At 41.8% G+C, this 18,492-nt stretch overlaps 1 protein-coding gene across 50 annotated transcripts in view; it reads right to left on the reverse strand.

The window, feature by feature from the left end:
* Nucleotides 1-18,492, reverse strand: part of MPPE1 (metallophosphoesterase 1) — a 69,809-nt gene that overhangs the window by 29,341 nt on the left and 21,976 nt on the right. For 5 of the 50 annotated variants that reach the window (XM_070513440.1, XM_044773509.2, XM_070513456.1 and 2 more), the window contains exons 4-5: nt 18,020-18,485; nt 292-373 (exon numbers count right to left, since the gene is read on the reverse strand). The gene's annotated coding sequence lies outside the window, so the exon portion shown is untranslated. Of the gene's footprint in view, nt 1-291; nt 374-1,015; nt 1,815-18,019; nt 18,486-18,492 lie in introns of those variants that run through there. The other 45 variants (XM_070513437.1, XM_044773518.2, XM_044773517.2 and 42 more) reach the window with 26 other exon arrangements.

Consider the following 18,492-nt stretch of genomic DNA (forward strand, 5'->3'; position numbering starts at 1 on the left):
AAAAAGTTCTGGAAATAGACAATGGTGATGGTTGCAGAACATTGTGAATGTATTTAAAGCTACTGAACTGTACATTTAAAAATGGTTAAAATGGTAAATTTTATGTTACACAGGTTTAGCACAATTTTTAAAAAAAGGAACAAACACACGCACACACAGGACCCTACAAGCTAACGATATCCTGTAACAAGGGCCTCCGTTTAGATCTAAACCCACTACTTTTATATTTAAAGAAAAGAAGGAGTCTTGGGAGCCTGGGTTTAGGGGGACACCCGTGAGTCACCTCCTCACCTTTCAGAGAACGCGACTGGTAGACAGCTGGCCGAGAAGCCTCGAACGCGGCTTGTGCTCCCCAAAATCAGAGCGGCTTTACCTGAAATGAAACAGAAAATGTGTTTTGTTGTTGAATAATCCTTCACCAGTTAACTGTTAACTACAGTGGAAACACATCACTTCCTAGAGCGCACAGTGGCTGCTGCCGGGTGGCACACAGAGAAGGAACCTAACCAAAGCTGAAGGTAGAAAAAGAAGCTGAGAACCACACAGCCGAAGGAAAGGACTGATACTATGTTATTGTTCAAGAATAAGTCTTTTAAATTATCTCATAAAATATTTATATATAAAACATGTATCCAGCATTGTTCTATCTTGCCCAACACATAAGAACAGTAGCTGCAATCCACAATTGGGAGCAAAACATTTTATCCATTGACTGATGTTTAACTTCAAAACTATTATTAAATATCTAAATTCCTTCCCCCAAAAAACAGCACTAAAAAAAGTTTAATATGCAGTGACCTGGAGGTTTTTTCCCCTTACTTGTTTATTATCTTAAATATATTACCGTCAATGGCTATTTGCATGTTAAATTTTTCATCTTAAATGGAATTTTAAAATAAGACGGTTTCTTTTTTCAGTCTACATCAGGAAACTAGGAAATGAGAGGCCCCTACGATTTAATATGTGGGCCTGAAGTAATGGTGATTTTCTAGCAAATAAATAATTTCCAGAATACCGTTTTTTTCAATAGGTTAACCTGCAATCCTAAAATGGCAAGGAGGTTCCAGTTTTCAGCGACAAGAAATAACAATTAACACAGAAGCATAAATCCTATAACACGGCCACAAGGATCCACGTGAAATCCCGCCTGCCCCAGGCGCTCAGCACCGCGCAAGGCGGATGGAAAACACAGCAACCCGGAGCGAGCGGGGCCGCCGTCGCTTCACCTGCCCTCCGCGCCCGGGCCCGGCATCCTCGCAGCTTCCTGTTTCCGCAGCGGCGGCCCGGCGAGTCACAGTGGCTCCTGCAACCCCGCCCTGGAGGCCTCCGTCGGGCGGGGACAGCCGGAGTCGCCCCGGAGAGGCCCGCCCCGGCCCTGCCCGGCGCCGGCGTTCTGGAACGCGGCCTGCGGCCAGGAAGATAGCCACAGGGGGCTCGCCAGGCAGCTCCAAGCAATAGGTCCGAGGAAAGGCAAACACGTACACTCGGCTGTATCGGCTTCAACGACTCGGGCCTGTGCGCCATCCTCTCTGCTTGAGTCTAGCACTGTCGCTCATTGGAACCCCCGGGAAGTCGTTGCAGACGGTGGAGGGCGGGAGACGAGAACAACATCCGAGAAAGGCGAGGGGAGCGCACGGAAGGGAAGTCGTTGGGGCATGGAAGGGCCCGTTAGGGAAGGCGGCTGCCGCCAGCTAACGGCGGGCTCGGGCCCCGCGCGCTCAGGCCCCCGGCGCCCGCGCCCCGCTGGTTGGCAGGGCCCCCGCCGTGCTGGCGCGGAGCGGCGGCTTCTTCCCCGCACGGCCGCGATCGGCCCCGGAGAGGCGGGCTGCCCCCCGCGCCCCCGCCGAGCCGCCCCCGGGCCCGCGCCGCGCTGCAGGGGCCGACGCCGAGCTGGGGCGCCCGGCCCGAGCCCCGGCCGGAACCGAGGGCGCAGGCCGGCGGGGCTGAGCAGGGCCGCGCGGAGCTGGCCGCCCAGGTGACCGGGTTGCCCCGCCTCGGGGATGCCCCGCCTTGGGGTTGCCTTCTCGGACGGCGCCGGGGCGGCTGCTCCCCTCTGCCTGTCCCCTCTAGACCGCGCGCCTGCGGGACCCGCTGTGCCTGCTTCGTCTTGTCTTCTGCAGGGCCTGGCAGAGTGCCTTCAAGAAATGTGTGATGAATAAATGAGACGGTCAGTGTGACTATCGATTACGCGTTTTCTTTTCTTTTAACTAGCATTACTAGTGTTAGTACAGCATAGCATGTTCTACTTCACAAAGTGCTTTCACATCCATCACTTCAAATAATCCTAAAGATAAGCCTACATTAAGAGCGGGAATCATTAGCCCGTGTTATAAGAGTAAACTGAGGCTCAGAGCAATAACTCACACAGAGGCTTCCACCCGACCAATTCTGGTCTGTTTTTTGCCAATCTGTGAGTATAGTTAATGTACTGAGATGTAATATGAGAAGTCATACAGAAAGCAACAAGCAGAATGCCTGGTATATGGTAAGTAAGCAGTGACTGGTAAATATTATTACTAAGACTATCGTAATCTGGAAAAGGTAGGGAAATGGCTTCTCTCCAGAGCCACCTTGATAAATTCAGTGAGAAAGCGGCCCCAGTGAGGCCGACTTGCACTGCTGCCCTACAGAACAGGAAGATGATAAATTTGCGTTGTCACTAAATTGATGGTAATTTGTTATAGCAGCAATAGAAAACCAATGCAAGCTTCATTATATTTCTCTCTACTTTTGTGTAAGTTTAAATTATTTTGTAATGTTTGTTAAGTCTATAAAACATAGACCTAAGAAACACATTTTTTCTTTTCTTTCTTTTTTTTTTTTGAGGAAGACTAGCTGTGAGCTAACATCTGTTGCCAATCCTCTGCTTTTTGCTGAGGAAGACTGGCCTTGAGCTAACATCCGTGCCCATCTTCCTCTACTTTATATGTGGGACACCTACCACAGCATGGTGGGCCAAGCGGTGCCAGGTCTGCACCCGGGATCCAAACCGGCGAACCCCGGGCTGCTGAAGCGGACGCGTAAACTTACCCGCTGCGCCAGCCGCTGGCCCCAGAGACACATTTTTAAATACTTAATTTACACCTGAATCGTGACAGAATCTGACCTAACAATTATTCAATGCATTTTAACTAGCAAAATAATATGTGATAATTCCCTTTTTGAAAGCACTATTAAGAGTATAGTTAATAAAATAACATTGATTCTCAAAATCACAGATATAAAAGAGCATGGTGCAACCTATTCCCAACTTGAGAATTGGCTGATTTCTATCAAAATCTTCATATTGACATGGCTTCAAGAATGCTAACATTTATTACAGTAATTTTCCTATTAAAATATATTTCAAGAAAGATTTAAAAATGAGTAAAATTTATAAAATAGAATTTAAAAGATGACAAAAATCTCCCAAAATATGCAAACGCAGGCTAGTTTTAAATAGTACCCAATATTTTTAATATAATTTTTAATTTGAAAATAAAGTATATAAAGCATTTTCTATCACATGAATGTTACCCACATTTAGTCAAATTTGTTAAAACACATAAGCTCTATTAAAGAAAGTCTGTATTTTGAACTAATTGTATTAGTTGATTTTTAATGCCGTTAACTAATTTTAATGCTATGGAGCACCTTTAAGTAATTGGTTTCCTCTCCAAACACCTTAGGTTTTATATTTTACTTCGCTGTCTTTTTTTCGTTTTCCCTGTGGGAGCAGCTACACTCTATAACATCGTGGTGGCTGTTTAAGTCTCCTTGTCTTGGTAGAAGGTGCCCACTCATGCTAAGGAAGCCCTGATTCTCCCCGGTTTCCAGTATAAACTGGTGTGTGAGGGCCTCAGAAGACAGAGTTGAGTGACTGTTCTTACGTTTCAACCACGTTTGCCCAATAGTGAAATATTTACCCGAGTCCTGTCAGTACACACACCAGGAAAAGCAAAGCACATGAAGCAGAGTGCTCCAGAGTTTCCAGGTGTTTGCCTTCTTGACCTCATTCCTTCACGCAGCAGACATGCATTGAGCCTTTCTCTACCCTAGGTACTAAGCGGTCTTATCTACTTGGTGTTTTCAAAGATCATTCTAGGAACTGTGCTGTGAGATAGAGACAAAGCCAGGGAAAGGGAGAGTAGGAATCCTGAAATTCACGGGGAGGACTTTTGTGAAGACTTGGTATATTAGCTTTGTATTGCTGTGTAACAAATTACCACAAATGTAGCAATTTACAACAGCCCACATTTATTAATCTCATGGCTGCCATGGGTCAGGAGTCCGGGCTGGGCTTAGCAGGGTCCTCTGCTCAGGGTCTAGGCTGTACTCTAGGTGGCACCCAGGCTGAGTTCTTACCTGGAAGCTCCAAGTCCTCTTCCAGCTCAGTGGTTGTTGACAGAATTCAGCTCCTTGCAGCTGTAGGACAGAGGCCCTCACCTCCCGGGGGCCGCCTGCTGTGCCCTGCTTTGTAGCCCTCCCCACAACATGGCAGTTGCTTCTTCAAGGCCGACAGGAATGTGTCTGCTCCTGCTGCTTTGAATTTCTCTGATTTCTTCTGTTTCTTCTCCGGACCCTCTTAAAGGACTCATGTGATAAATCAGGCCCACTTAAAAGAATCTCTTTTGATTAACTTAATGTCAACTCCTTAGGAAACTTGATCACCTTTGCAATATCCCTTCACTTTTGCCGTAAAGCATAACCTAATCACAGGAGGGATGCCCCATCCTATCGATAGGTCCCACCTTCATTCAAAGAGAGGATTCAACAGGGTGCATACCTAGGGAGACATCTTGAGGGACAATGTGGAATTCTATCTACACACATGGTATTCCACCCTCATTTCAAGAGAAAGCCAAAGTCCAAGTCCCAAGGTCTCTGACAGAGCCGACTTATGACCTGGTTGTATGCTGTTGCTAAAAAGAAAAAGATAAGAACGAGGCCACAGTCGACATGAGGATTACCATGACCACCTCCAGGCCGAACTACGGGTGGAAATAAAATATTACACTTTAACCTTGACTGTCATCAGATGGCTGGAAAACAATGCAGTAGTCTTTCCTCGAAGTTAGGACATTTAGAAAGCCCCCGGCACAATACACTGTAGCTGGGAAGGACGGCCACTCAGAACTGGGCTCAGTTTTAGCTTGGCACACTCTGCACTTTTTGCCTTTAAAACCCAACCACTCACAGACCGAGGAGAGGCTCACCTATCAACCTGAGGATTGGGGTGTACTTCCCTGGTTTGCAAACCTTTTAATAAAGCCTTGCTTTTCTTTAAAACTTGACTTTGCCTCATAAAGCTGCTCATTTTGGCTAACACCGTACTGAACTTTTCATAGAAAATCACCAGGAAATCAAATAAGACACCAAAACCACGTTGTGATGGGGCAGAGGGGATGTACTTTTGCGCAAACAGAAAAGAAAAAAGCAAGTCAAATACAAAAGCTCATTATCCAAAGGGAACGCCTAATAACAAATTTACAAAGAATTCTTTTTAATGTAAATTACTATTCCCAATTTATCTGTTTTATAAATCTTGATTTGACACGTTGTGTTCTTGCCTAAGGTGGCGAAAGACCTTAAAGGAACTATTTTTCCTCTCTCAGTTAGGCGTTTGGAATTTAGTTTTGGTTCTTAGACCTTTCCAGTTTTTTCTTAAGGTAAACATCCTCTGTATCCTGTTTTAGATTATGATGTCAAAGGTCAAAAATATACCTGCTCCATCCATTTTCCTTCTCTCCAAGTAGTGTGTGCAATGTGCTGTTAATAAATTGCAGAGAACTAGGGCAAGGGGAGTTGTCTCAGATACATTACAGTCAATCTGCAACAGAGGTTAAATGATTGATACATTCTATATCACTGCAGTTTACAAACTACCTTCCTGCGTCATGTATCCAACACAAAGTCAGCTAGACTGGAAACTTCTTGAGGGGAGTAGTCTATGATTCAAAATTATTAATATCAAGAATAGCAATTAGGCTAGGCAGAAAAAAATGGCGGGGTGAGCTGACCCAGGATTCTCTCCCCTCCAAAATACAACAAAAGATTGGAAGAACTGAATTTCAGAGAATAAACATAATGCCAGCTCGTTAGAGACCTACAATACCAAGAAGGCGGAGATCGTAACCTTGCTTACACCTTCGGAGGCGCCGGAACGGTAGGAGAGAACATCGCTCCCTCCCCTAGAGTCTGCGATTGCTGCGGCGCGGGTCAGGAAGGAGCAGGGGAGGGGCCACGCGACCGGGGGATCATTCAGGACTCCTGCCGCTGATTCAGTGGAGACCCGCTGACGGGGGGAAAGCTTCCGTCCACGGGGACCCTATAAATCAAGGGCCTTGGGAGACCAGAGAACAGAACTCATCTGAACCCAGACTGGCGCGTGTGAGTAACAGCCCCTCACCCCCAGCAAAGCCAGTGGGCGCAGCCATCTTGCCCCAAGGCGGAGAGCTAACACGCGGCTCTCGACCTCCATGTAGTGGTGACAGGCTGTAACTGCAACTGAATTCTACCACCATGAGAAAAAACCGCTCCTCTACCATCCAGCAATTTATAAAAGCACCAGACCAGAAGGAAAACAATAAAAACATAGAATTAAGTCCTGAGGACTTGGAATTAGGTAAACTAAGTGATAATGAATTCAGAGCAGCTATAATCAAAAAACTCAACTAGCTAGAGCAAAAGATAGAGAAACAAGCCGAGTTCTGGAGTTACTTCACAAAAGAGATTGAAATCATAAAGAAGAATCAAACAGAATTACTTGAGATGAAAAACACAATGGACCAGATAAAACAGAATACGGATTCCCTGAATGCCCGTGTAGACAACATAGAGGAGAAAATTAGCATAATCGAGGACAGACAAGCTGAATGGCGCCAGACAGAGGAAGAAAGAGAACTAAGAATTAAAAAAAATGAGGAAAATCTCTGAGAGATAATGGATTCAATGAGGAGTAAGAACATAAGGATCATAGGAATTCCCGAGAATATGGAAAAAGAAAATGGAGCAGAAAGTGTGCTTAACAAAATTATTGAAGAGAACTTCCCACATCTAGGGATCAACAGAGAAATGTGTGTAGAGGAGGGTTTTAGATCTCCTAGATTTGTCAATGTAAAAAGACCTACCACAAGGCACATAATAGTAAAGTTGGCAAATAGGAATGGTAAGGAGAGAATACTCAGGGAAGTAAGGAAAAAAAAGAGAATAACCTATAAAGGAGCCCCTGTCAGACTGTCAGTGGATTTCTCTACAGAAACCCTACAAGCTAGGAGAGAATGGAGTGATATATTCAAAGCTTTAAAGGATAAAAACCTTCAGCCAAGAATACTCTATCCAGCAAGAATTTCCTTCAGATATGAGGGAGAAATTAAATCTTTTCCAGACAAACAAAAGTTAAGGGAATTTGTAACTAAAAGCCCTCCATTGCAAGAAATCCTCAAGAAGGCTCTCATACTTGAAAAAAGAAAAAAGGGAGAAAGGGGACACAATCCACAGACTAGGGAGACCGATGGATAGAACCAGAACAGGATAGCAAATATTCAACTATAGCATTAGGGTAAAAGTAAAGAAACTACCAAAACAAGGACGATCTTAGCACTCTAACTACAAATTACTAAGACGAGTTGGAATAAAAAATGAAAATAATTATTTAGGAGGGGAAGAGCAAAGGGTCTAAATCAGTATTGGTCAAGTAGGTAAGAGACCACCAGAGAATAGATTATATTATACACGAGATTCTAAATACACACTTCAAGGTAGACACTAAAATAAAGTACAGAACAGAGTCACAAATCATAGATAAGGAAAAATCTAAGAAACCCAGCATAAGAAATTGCAGTATTAAATGGGTAGTCTAAAGCACACAGGAAAAGAAACACAGGAAAACAAGATAATGAGTGACAGATTGACAGCATTAAGTCCACATGCATCAATAATCACTCTCAATGTGAACAGATTGAACTCTCCAATAAAAAGACACAGAGTGGCAAAATGGATTAAAGAACACGATCCAACAATTTGTTGCCTCCAGGAAACACACCTCAGCCCCAAGGACAAACACAGACTCAGGGTGAAGGGGTGGAGGACAATACTTCAAGCAAATAGCAAGGAAAAAGAGGCCGGTGTTGCAATTCTCATATCAGACCAAGTGGATTTCAAAATAAGACAGGTAAAGAGAGACACAGAGGGACAATATATAATGATCAAAGGGACACTTCATCAAGAAGAAATAACGCTTATAAATATCTATGCACCCAACACAGGAGCACCAAGATTCATAAAGCAACTATTAACAGACCTAAAGAGAGATGTTAAAAACAACACAATAATAGTAGGGGACCTCAACACCCCACTCACATCAGTGGACAGATCATCCAGACAGAAAATCAACAAGGAAATAGTGGAGCTGAATGAAAAACTAAAGCAATTGGACTTAATAGACATATATAGATCACTCCACCCTGAAAGAGCTGAATACACATTCTTCTCAAGTGCACATGGAACATTCTCTAGGATAGACCATATGTTGGGAAACAAGGCAAGCCACTACAAATTTAAAAAAATTGAAATAATAACAAGCATCTTCTCCGATCATAGTGCTGTAAGGCTAGAAATTAATTACAAGAAAAAAGCTGAGAAAGAATAGCAATTAGTAGAATACAAAACACATAACTGATTTTCAATAAAAATGTATTGGATGAGTTGAAAACATTAAGACATGTTAAGTAGTTGTCAGAGATTCTGGTTCAGGGAACCTTAATTACTTCTAAGGATAATTACTTTTTAAAAAATTTTTTATTGAGTTAATGATAGGTTACAATCTTGTGAAATTTCAGTTGTACGTTATTGTTTGTTAGTCCTGTTGTAGGTGCACCCCTTCACCCTTTGTACTCACCCTCTACCCTGCATTTCCCCCAGTAGCCAATAATCTGTTCTCTTTGTCTGCATTTTAAAATTCCTCCTATGAGTGGAGTCATACAGAGATTGTCCTTCTCTATCTGGCTTATTTCACTTAACATAATTCCCTCAAGGTCCATTCATGTTGTTGCAAATGGGACGATTTTGTTCTTTTTTTTTTTTTTTACGACTGAGTAGTATTCCATTGTATATATATACTACATCTTCTTTATCCAATCATCAGTTGATGGGCGCTTAGGTTGCTGCCACGTCTTGGCTATTGTAAATAATGCTGCAGTGAACATAGGGGTGCATGGGACTTTTGGAATTCCTGATATCAAGCTCTTTGGATAGATACCCAGTACTGGGATAGCTGGATCGTATGGTAGTTCTATTTTTAATTTTTTGAGGATCTCCATACTGTTTTCCATAGTGACTCCACCAGTCTGCATTCCCACAAACAGTGTATGAGGGTTCCTTTTTCTCCACAGCCTCTTCAGCATTTGTTACTATTTGTTTTGGTTATTTTTGTCATTCTAATGGGTGTGAGGTGATATCTTAGTGTAGTTTTGATTTGCATTTCCCTGATGATCAGCGATGATGAGCATCTTTTCATGTGCCTATTGGCCATCCGTATATCTTCTTTGGAGAAATGTCTGTTCATGTCTCCTGCCCATTTTTTGATCGGGTTGTGTGATTTTTTGTTGTTGAGTTGTGAGAGTTCTTTATATATTATGGATATTAAGCCTTTGTCGGATGTATGACTTGCAAATATTTTTTCCCAGTTAGTGGGTTGTTTTTGTCTCAATGCTGTTTTCCTTTGCCTTGAAGAAGCTCTTTAATCTGATGAAGTCCCATTTGTTTATTCTTTCTATTGTTTCCCTTGTCTGAGAAGACATGGTGTCCGAAAGATCCTTTTAATACTGATGTCAATGAGTGTACTGCCTACATTTTCTTCTAGAAGCCTTATAGTTTCAGGTCTTACCTTTATGTCTTTGATCCATTTTGAGTTTATTTTTGTGAATGGTGAAAAAGAATGGCCAATTTTCATTCTTTTACATGCAGCTGTCCAATTTTCCCAGCACCATTTGTTGAAGAGACATTCTTTTCTCCATTGTAGGCCCTCAGATCCTTTGTTGAAGATTAGGTGTCCATAGATGTGTGGTTTTATTTCTGGGCTTTCAATTCTGTTCCATTGATCTGTGCGCCTGTTTTTGTACCAGTACCGTGCTGTTTTGATTACTGTGGCTTTGTAGTATGTTTTGAAGTCAGGAATTGTGATGCCTCCAGCTTTGTTCTTTTTTCTCAGGATTGCTCTAGCAATTTTGGGTCTTTTGTTACCCCACATGAATTTTGGGATTCTTTGTTCTATTTCTGTAAAGAATGTCATTGGGATTCTGATTGGGATGGCATTGAATGTGTAGATTGCTTTAGGTAGAATGGACATTTTAACTATGTTTAGTCTTCCAATCCATGTACATGGAATGCCTTTCCATCTCTTTATGTCGTCATCCATTTCTTTCAGAAAAGCCTTGTAGTTTTCATCCTATAGGTCTTTCACTTCCTTAGTTAAATTCACCCCAAGGTATTTTATTCTTTTTGTTGCGATTGTGAATGGTATCGTGCTCTTGAGCTCTTTTTCTGTTAGTTCATTATTAGAGTATAGAAATGCTACTGATTTATGTACATTGATCTTATACCCTGCAACTTTGCCGTAGTTGTTGATTATTTCTAAAAGTTTTCCAATGGATTCTTTGGGGTTTTCTATATATAAGATCATGTCATCTGCAAACAGCAAGAGTTTCACTTCTTCGCTCCCTATTTGGATTCCTTTTATTCCTTTCTCTTGCCTAACTGCTCTGGCCATAACCTCCAGTACTAGGTTAAATAAGAGTGGTGATAGAGGGCATCCTTGGCTCATTCCTGTTTTCAGGGGGATGGCGCTCAGTTTTTGCCCATTGAGTATGATGTTGGCCATGGGTTTGTCATATATGGCCTTTATTATGTTGAGGTGGTTCCCTTCTATCCCCATTTTGTTCAGATTTTTTTGTCATAAATGGCTGTTGGATCTTGTCAAATGCTTTCTCTGCATCTATTGAGATGATCATGTGGTTTTTATTTCTCAGTTTGTTGATGTGGTGTATCATGTTGATTGATTTGCAAATGTTGAACCATCCCTGTGTCCCTGGCATGAATCCCATTTGATCATGATGTATGATCCTTTTGATGAATTGCTGAATTCTGGTTGCCAAAATTTTGTTGAGAATTTTTGCATCTATGTTCATCAGAGATATTGGCCTGTAGTTCTCCTTTTACATGCTGTCCTTGTCAGGCTTTGGTATCAGTGTGATGTTGACCTCGTAGAATGTGTTAGGAAGTGTTCCATCCTCCCTAATTTTTTGGAATACCTTGAAAAGGATAGGTATTAAATCCTCTCTGAAAGTTTGGTAGAATTCCCCAGGGAAGCCATCTGGTCCTGGGGTTTTATTCTTTGGGATGGTTTTAATTGCGGTTTCAATCTCTTTCCTTGTGATTGGTCTGTTCAAATTGTCTGCTTCTTCTTGACTAAGCTTTGGGAGATTGTAGGAATCCAAGAATTTATCCATTTCCTCTAGGTTATCCACGCTGTTGGCATATAGTTTTTCATAGTATTCTCTTATAATCTGTTGTATTTCTGTGAAGCCTGTTGTAATTTCTCCTCTTTCATTTCTGATTTTGTTTATTTGAGCTTTCTCTCTTTTTTTCTTTGTAAGTCTGGCTAGGGGTTTGTCAATTTTATTTATCTTCTCAAAGAATCAGCTCTTTGTTTCATTGATCCTTTCTACTGCCTTTTTTGTTTCAATAGCATTTATTTCTGCTCTGATTTTTATCATTTCTCTCCTTCCGCTGACTTTGGGCTTTGTTTGTTCTTTCTCTAATTCAGTTAGACGTAGTTTAAGATTGCTTATTTGGCATTTTTCTTGTTTGTTAGGATGTGCCTGTATTGCGATGAATTTCCCTCTTAATACAGCTTTTGCTGTATCCCATGTGAGTTGGTATGGCATGTTATCATTTTCATTTGTCTCCAGGTATTTTTTGATTTCTTCTTTAATTTCTTCAATGATCCATTGCTTCTTCAATAGCATATTGTATAGTCTCCACATCCTTGTGCCTTTCTCAACTTTTTTCTTGTAATTAATTTCTAGCTTTATAGCATTATGATTGGAGAAGATGTGTATTATTATTTCAATTTTTTAAATTTGTAGAGGCTTGCCTTGTTTCCCAACATATGGTCTATCCTTGAGAATGTTCCATGTGTGCTTGAGAAGAATGTGTATTCTGCTGTTTGGGGGTGAAGTGTTCTATATATGTCTATTAAGTCCAACTGTTTTAGATTTTCGTTTAGCTCCACTGTTTCCTTGTGGATTTTTGCCTGGATGATCTGTCCATTGATGTGAATTGGGTGTTGAGGTCCCCTACTATTATTGTGTTATTTTTGGTATCTTCTTTTAGCTATGTTAATAGTTGCTTTATGCACTTTGGTGCTCCTGTGTTGGGTGCATAGATATTTATAAGTGTTATTTCTTCGTGATGAAGTGTTCCTTTGATCATTATGTATTGGCCCTCTATGTCTCTCTTTACCTGCCTTAACTTGAAATCTGTTTTGTCTGATATAAGTATTGTGACACCTGCTTTCTTTTGTTTGGTATTAGCTTGGACTATTGTCTTCCACCCCTTCACTCTGAGCCTGTGTTTGTCCTTGGAGCTGAGGTGCGTTTCCTGGAGGCAACAAATTGTTGAATCTTGTTTTGTAATCCATTTTGCCACTCTGTGTCTTTATATTGGAGAGTTCAATCCGTTCACATTGAGGGTGATTATTGATGCATGAGGGCTTAATACTGTCATTCTGTCACTCATTTTCCAGTTTCCCTGTGTTTCCTTTGTTTCTCATCCTGTGTGTTTTAGCCTACCCATTGACTTCTGCATTTTCTTATGCTGGATTTTTTAGCTTTTCCCTTATTTATGTTTTGTGTGTCTGTTCTGTTTTTTAGTTTAATAGCTACCCTGCAGTTTGTATTCAGAATCCCGTGCATACCATAGTCCATTTTCCGGTGACCTCTTACTTCCTCCCCTCCTAAATTATTATTTTCATCTCTTATTCCAACTTGTGTTGTGAGTTTGTGGTTCGAGTGATAAGATTGACTTTGCTTTGGTGATTTTCCTTCCTTTTATCCTAGTGCTATAGTTGAATACTTGCTATCCTGTTCTGGTTCTATCTATTTTTCTCCCTACTCTGTATTTTGTGACTCCTTTCTCCTTTTTTTTCTTTTTTCAGGTATGAGAGCCTTCTTGAGGATTTCTTGTAGGGGTTGTCTTGTGACTATGAAGTCCCTTAGCTTTTATTTGTCTGGAAAAGATTTAATTTCTCCCTCATATCTGAAGGATATTTTTGCTGGATAGAGTCTTCTTGGCTGAAGATTTTCATCCTTTAAAGTTTTGAATATGTCATTCCAATCTCTCCTAGCGTGTAAGGTTTCTATAGAGAAATCTGCTGAAAGTCTGATAGGGGTTCCTTTGTAGGTTATTTTCTTCTGTCTTGCTGCCCTGAGTATTCTTTCTTTGTCATTCATTTTTGCCATTTTTACTACTATATGCCTTGGAGGAGGTCTTTTTACATTGACAAATCTAGGAGATCTGAAAACTTCCTCCACACACATTTCTCTCTCAATCCCTAGATTTGGGAAGTTCTCTGCTATTATGTCATTGACCACACTTTCTGCTCCATTTTCATTTTCCATGCCCTCAACTTAAAGAATCCGATGATTCTTAAGTTGCATTTTCTCATTGAGTCAGCTATTTCTCAGAGATTTTCTTCAGTGTTTTTAATTCTTAGTTCTCTTTCTTCCTCTGTCTGGAGCCATTCCACCTGTCTATCTTCGGTCATGCTAATTTCCTCCTCTATGGTGTCTACACGGGCATTCAGGGAGTCTGTATTCTGTTTTATCTGATCCATTGTATTTTTCATCTGTAGTATTTCTGGTTGGTTCTTCTTTATAGTTTCAATCTCTTTTGTGAAGTAACTCCAGCACTCGTTGACTTGTTTCTCTATATTTCCCTTTACCTCATTGAGTTTTTTGATGATAGCTATTCTGAACTCCTTGTCACTTAGTTTACCTATTTCCAAGTCCTCAGGACATACTTCTGTGTTTTTATTGTTTTCCTTTTGGACTGGAGCTTTTATAAATTGCTGGATGGTACAGGAGCAGTTTTTGCTCATGATGCTATTATTCAGTTGCAGTTACAGCCTGTCACCACTAGATGGGAGTCGAGAGCTGCATGTTCTGAGTCCCCTGCCTTCAGCCGTGATGGCAGCTCACAGTGGGGTTGGAGAAGGAGGGGTGCTTTCTCTCACATAGACCTCGATTCCTGTCAGCTCTCGCTCTCTGGTTTCCTGGGACCTTGGCTTGATGGGGTCCCCCAACGGGAAAGCCTTCCCCTGTTAGAGGGTTTGCGTGCATGGGTGGTGGGAGTCCTGGACGATCCCCCTGATGCACGGCCCCTCTCCCACTCCTTCCCTCACCCGCTGCAGCGATCCCAGTCTCTAGGGGAGGGAGCAAAGTTCTCTCTCACCCCATGCCAGCTCCTCTGAGGGCAGCTCCAATCTCTGCGCCCTCCCTCATTTGGCTGCTGTGGGTCTCTGACGATTTCTGTGTTATTAGGATTTTTTTGGTTGGAATGCAGTTGTTCCTTTTGTTTGTAATTTGGAGCAGATAAGAGTCTCCGGCGAGCTCACTCTGCCATGTTGCTGATGTCACTCTAAGGGTAATTACTTTTAATCAGCTTGGTTGCTAGGGCTTTCTTGAGAGGGTTACTTTGATTTTTTCTGCACTAATGTGTTTATTTCAAGTCAGAGTCTGTAGCACAAATTATTGTGATTAACTCATTAAAATTTTCTTTTTTTTTTTTAAAGATTGACCAGGGGACATTTATCCATTGTGGACTGAGTAACTAGATAGCAAAACCAAAACCCATGGGCCGTGCTTGGGACAATACTGATTGACAAGGTATCCCCACAAAACCCAAAATGCACAGGGAGTGAGGATGACCCACAGACAGCTGCAAGACCTGCTGCTATCAGCCTGGGTGCAGGCAGAAACAAGGGAACAATAAAGCTTCTGATGCACCTGAAGGCAGGGAACCTCAAAATAGCAGCAAGTTTCCCCAGGAAAGCCTGGAGAGAACAGCAGCTGAAAACAGGCAGAATTTTTCCCCATCCAATAGCGAGTTAGTGCAAGGGGCCCCGGATGGACCTGAAGGGCTAGAGCAGTCCTTCCTTCTGGGACGATACCCCACATGAAGGGAAACTCCCAAGACAGAATAAGAATTTTGTTGATATGGACAAGAGAAATGTAGGAAGATAAAGTGCATATAAAAGTGGGAAAGGGGAAGGTTCAGAAGGCAAGCTTCCATATTTTAGCCCACTAATGAAAACAGAAGATGTTACTACGTGAAGTGGCAAAGGCTATCCTGAACTCTGCTCCTTTGTGATGTTCAGGAAAAGTAAATCCACATAGGAATAAGCGTTAGAAAAGAAGTAAGGTCAAATGCCATACAAAGCTATCAGAAAAAAACAGGACAAGAAGTGGAATGACAGTCCCACAGACAATAAAAGTAGGCCACAAAGACATGCCCACAAGACAGACCAAAACTACAACCTATTATTTCAAAACAAGCTAAAGACATTAAGAGAATGATGGAAGATATGTGTGAACAACATAAATCTCAATTAGGAAAACTCAGAAACGAAGTGACAACTTGGAAAAGAATTAGAAGTAAATGAAAAAAAATTAAGAAATGAAGACAAACGGAACAAAAGAGGAAATAAATGTAACCAACAACACTTTAAGAAGAGGGAGAGATTTTTAAAAATCAGAAAGAAATGAATGATAAAATGAGTTTAAGAGGATATGGCAAATATCAAGGATAGGCAAAAATATCCAATGGATAACAGGAGTCCCTGAAGATGGAAAGCAATATGGAGGAACAATTCTAAAACTCGTCAAAGCAAATAATCCATAATCAATTTATAAATCAGAATTGGGGTGAGTTCATTATGAGCCAAGTTTGAGGACTATAGCCCAGGGCCTTCCTTCCTCAAGAAAGGAACCAAAGAAGTGGGATGTACAGAGTGGTTACATACTGTCTTGGAACAAAGAGCGTGCATCACATATGACAGAAATATCTCTTTTGCCACTGTCACGAGGTGCTTAGCTGGCACAGCAGGTCAGTGGTCAGCAGGTGAGTGGTCACAAGGTGAGCATAGCAGGTCAGTAATTAATCCTTAGTTTCCAGGAAGAGATGCTTATCCTTAAAGAAATGCCGATATGAGGGGAGTTGCATCCCTATCTTTAAAGGCACCATTCTTGGCTTTGGGACATAGTAAACGCTTAAAGCAGAAGTACAATGCATGCTCAACAGGCCACATCAGCCCCTTTGGGAAAAACAAGGTCAGACCAAATTAGTTTTAGACCAAATGCCTTCCTCATATACTCCAATATATCCTATTGCTTTTTATTTATTTATCAAACCTATAATTCAAGAAAGCTTTCCTGAAATAAAAAATGTTCATATTTGAAACATATTGAAAGAACACCCCTATGTACCTGAGAATATCACTTCAGAATGCTCAGCCCCAAGGCATATTCTAGGAAAATTATTGGATTTTTTTAAAAAGTGAAAAGAAAATATCTTTGGGCATCTAGGCAAAAAGAGCAAGTGACTTCTAAGGGAATAGAATTTGATTATTGCCAGACTTTGACAGCATGATTTTTATGGCAGAAGAAAACAGTACACATACTTAAGATTTCATAAGGAAAGGAAATGTGACCCAAGGATTTTACAAGCAGCAAAAGTGAATTTCAAGTTTAGAAGTCAATGACAACTGTTATCAACATGCAGGAATTGAGAAAAGTTAGCTCCCATGATTTCTTCTAGAAAACAAGCTTCAATCAAAATGACTAGGGAGAGACGGTGATATAAAAACCAGTGGTGAACATCAGAGATACAGTTTCTTTTGAACTAAGACCAAGATAGGATTAAGAGTATGGTATGGAATAGCCATACACTCTGACAAAATAGATGTAGTGCAACTTTTTTTTTTTTAATGGGAGAAGAATGGAGAGCACAAAGCAAAAACAAATTCCTGTTTTCAGTAAGCAACCTGGCAGCAATATTGTTGTAGTAGTGTTATTCTAACACTGTTGCATGTATAACAGGGGATAAAGCAAATTAACAGCTAGGGCACATTCTAATTTTGTCAGTCCCTGTGTACTGACACCAGGACTCTTGGTGTGGAAGAAAGGAAATACAGACAGCGGTGTGCTGGAGCCGGCTCAGGCCAGCTCAGGAAAGCCACTGTGTACACCTCTTCCCAACTCCACACGCAGTGATGTCACACTGGGAACGTCACTTGAAATCAGCCATGTGGGGGTATATACACCATGGAAATTTGTGAAGGGGATCAGAATATGCCATTCCAAAATATGCCACTTTGGCTTGAGGATTATTTTGATCTGAAAGCAACTGAGAAACAGCAGACACAGCAGGAGCTCTCTGCCCTCCCCCATCTGCCTAAGAGCAGAGCATAAATTTCCCTTCCATTTGTAAAGGAAATTTCCATTTGAAAAGGTGGCCCCCTCTCCTGTACCAGGAGGAGAACTAGAGGCAACTCTTAACTGCCTGAGATGTCTTGAGACTGCCTGACAAACCTTACTAAACAACCCTTGTTTACCACACATTTCCTAGTCACCTTCCCACAGCTACCAAAGCCCTCTTTTCCTTTGTCTGGTCTCTTCTCCACAACTTATCACCCTTTATAAAAATGGTCTATAAGCCCCTGGGGCCTACCCGCTTCTCTAGGTTTTCACTTGCTTTCTGGGAAGCCTCTGTATGCAGGCAAAATAAACCTTGTCTCCTGTGAATCTGTCTTTTGTGGCTTCACAGGCCTCAGCCACTGAACCTCAGAGAGTAGAGGAAAAGGTGGGATTCTTCCCCCTCTGGAGTTCTGGTGACCACAAAAGGACAGCTGGGACACCCCAATCATTTCGTAGCTGAGAACTCAGGATGCTGGACAAAGCTTGCCAAAAGTGAAAAATCTTACCAAGTCAGCCTCTCGGAATTTTGCTTGGAGTCTGATCAGATGAGGGCAGTAAGAGCGCTCCTCGTCCAGGAGAAAACACTGGAAGGATCTACTTCTTTGGGTATTACTCTTGGGTGACTCTTGGTCTTGAGTACTCATGGGTCATTGATTCTTTCTTTCCCAGGGACAGCCATTGCTTTCCTGTTTGCCTCATTTTATGTCTGAAAGCTTGATTTGACTTTCTGCCTGCCGGGGGCACCGGGTTGTCAGGGCTGCATCTATAGGCAGCCAACTATCAGGTTGGGGGACCCCAAAATTTGTAGTTAGCTGAACAGAAATATTGTGGCTGCCATCTCATTGATTGTTGCCAGCTCTCAGGGTGTTCATTGACATCTGTCTTCTGCGGCTGTCTGTGGGAGTGACTCTGGATCGTGTGGCTGCATCTTTTGCACTCTCTTTGGAGATGCCTCTTGCATCCATGGTTAAGCTAGAAA

This window comes from Equus asinus, chromosome 7, assembly GCF_041296235.1.
Source record: "Equus asinus isolate D_3611 breed Donkey chromosome 7, EquAss-T2T_v2, whole genome shotgun sequence".
Lineage (NCBI taxonomy): Eukaryota > Metazoa > Chordata > Mammalia > Perissodactyla > Equidae > Equus > Equus asinus.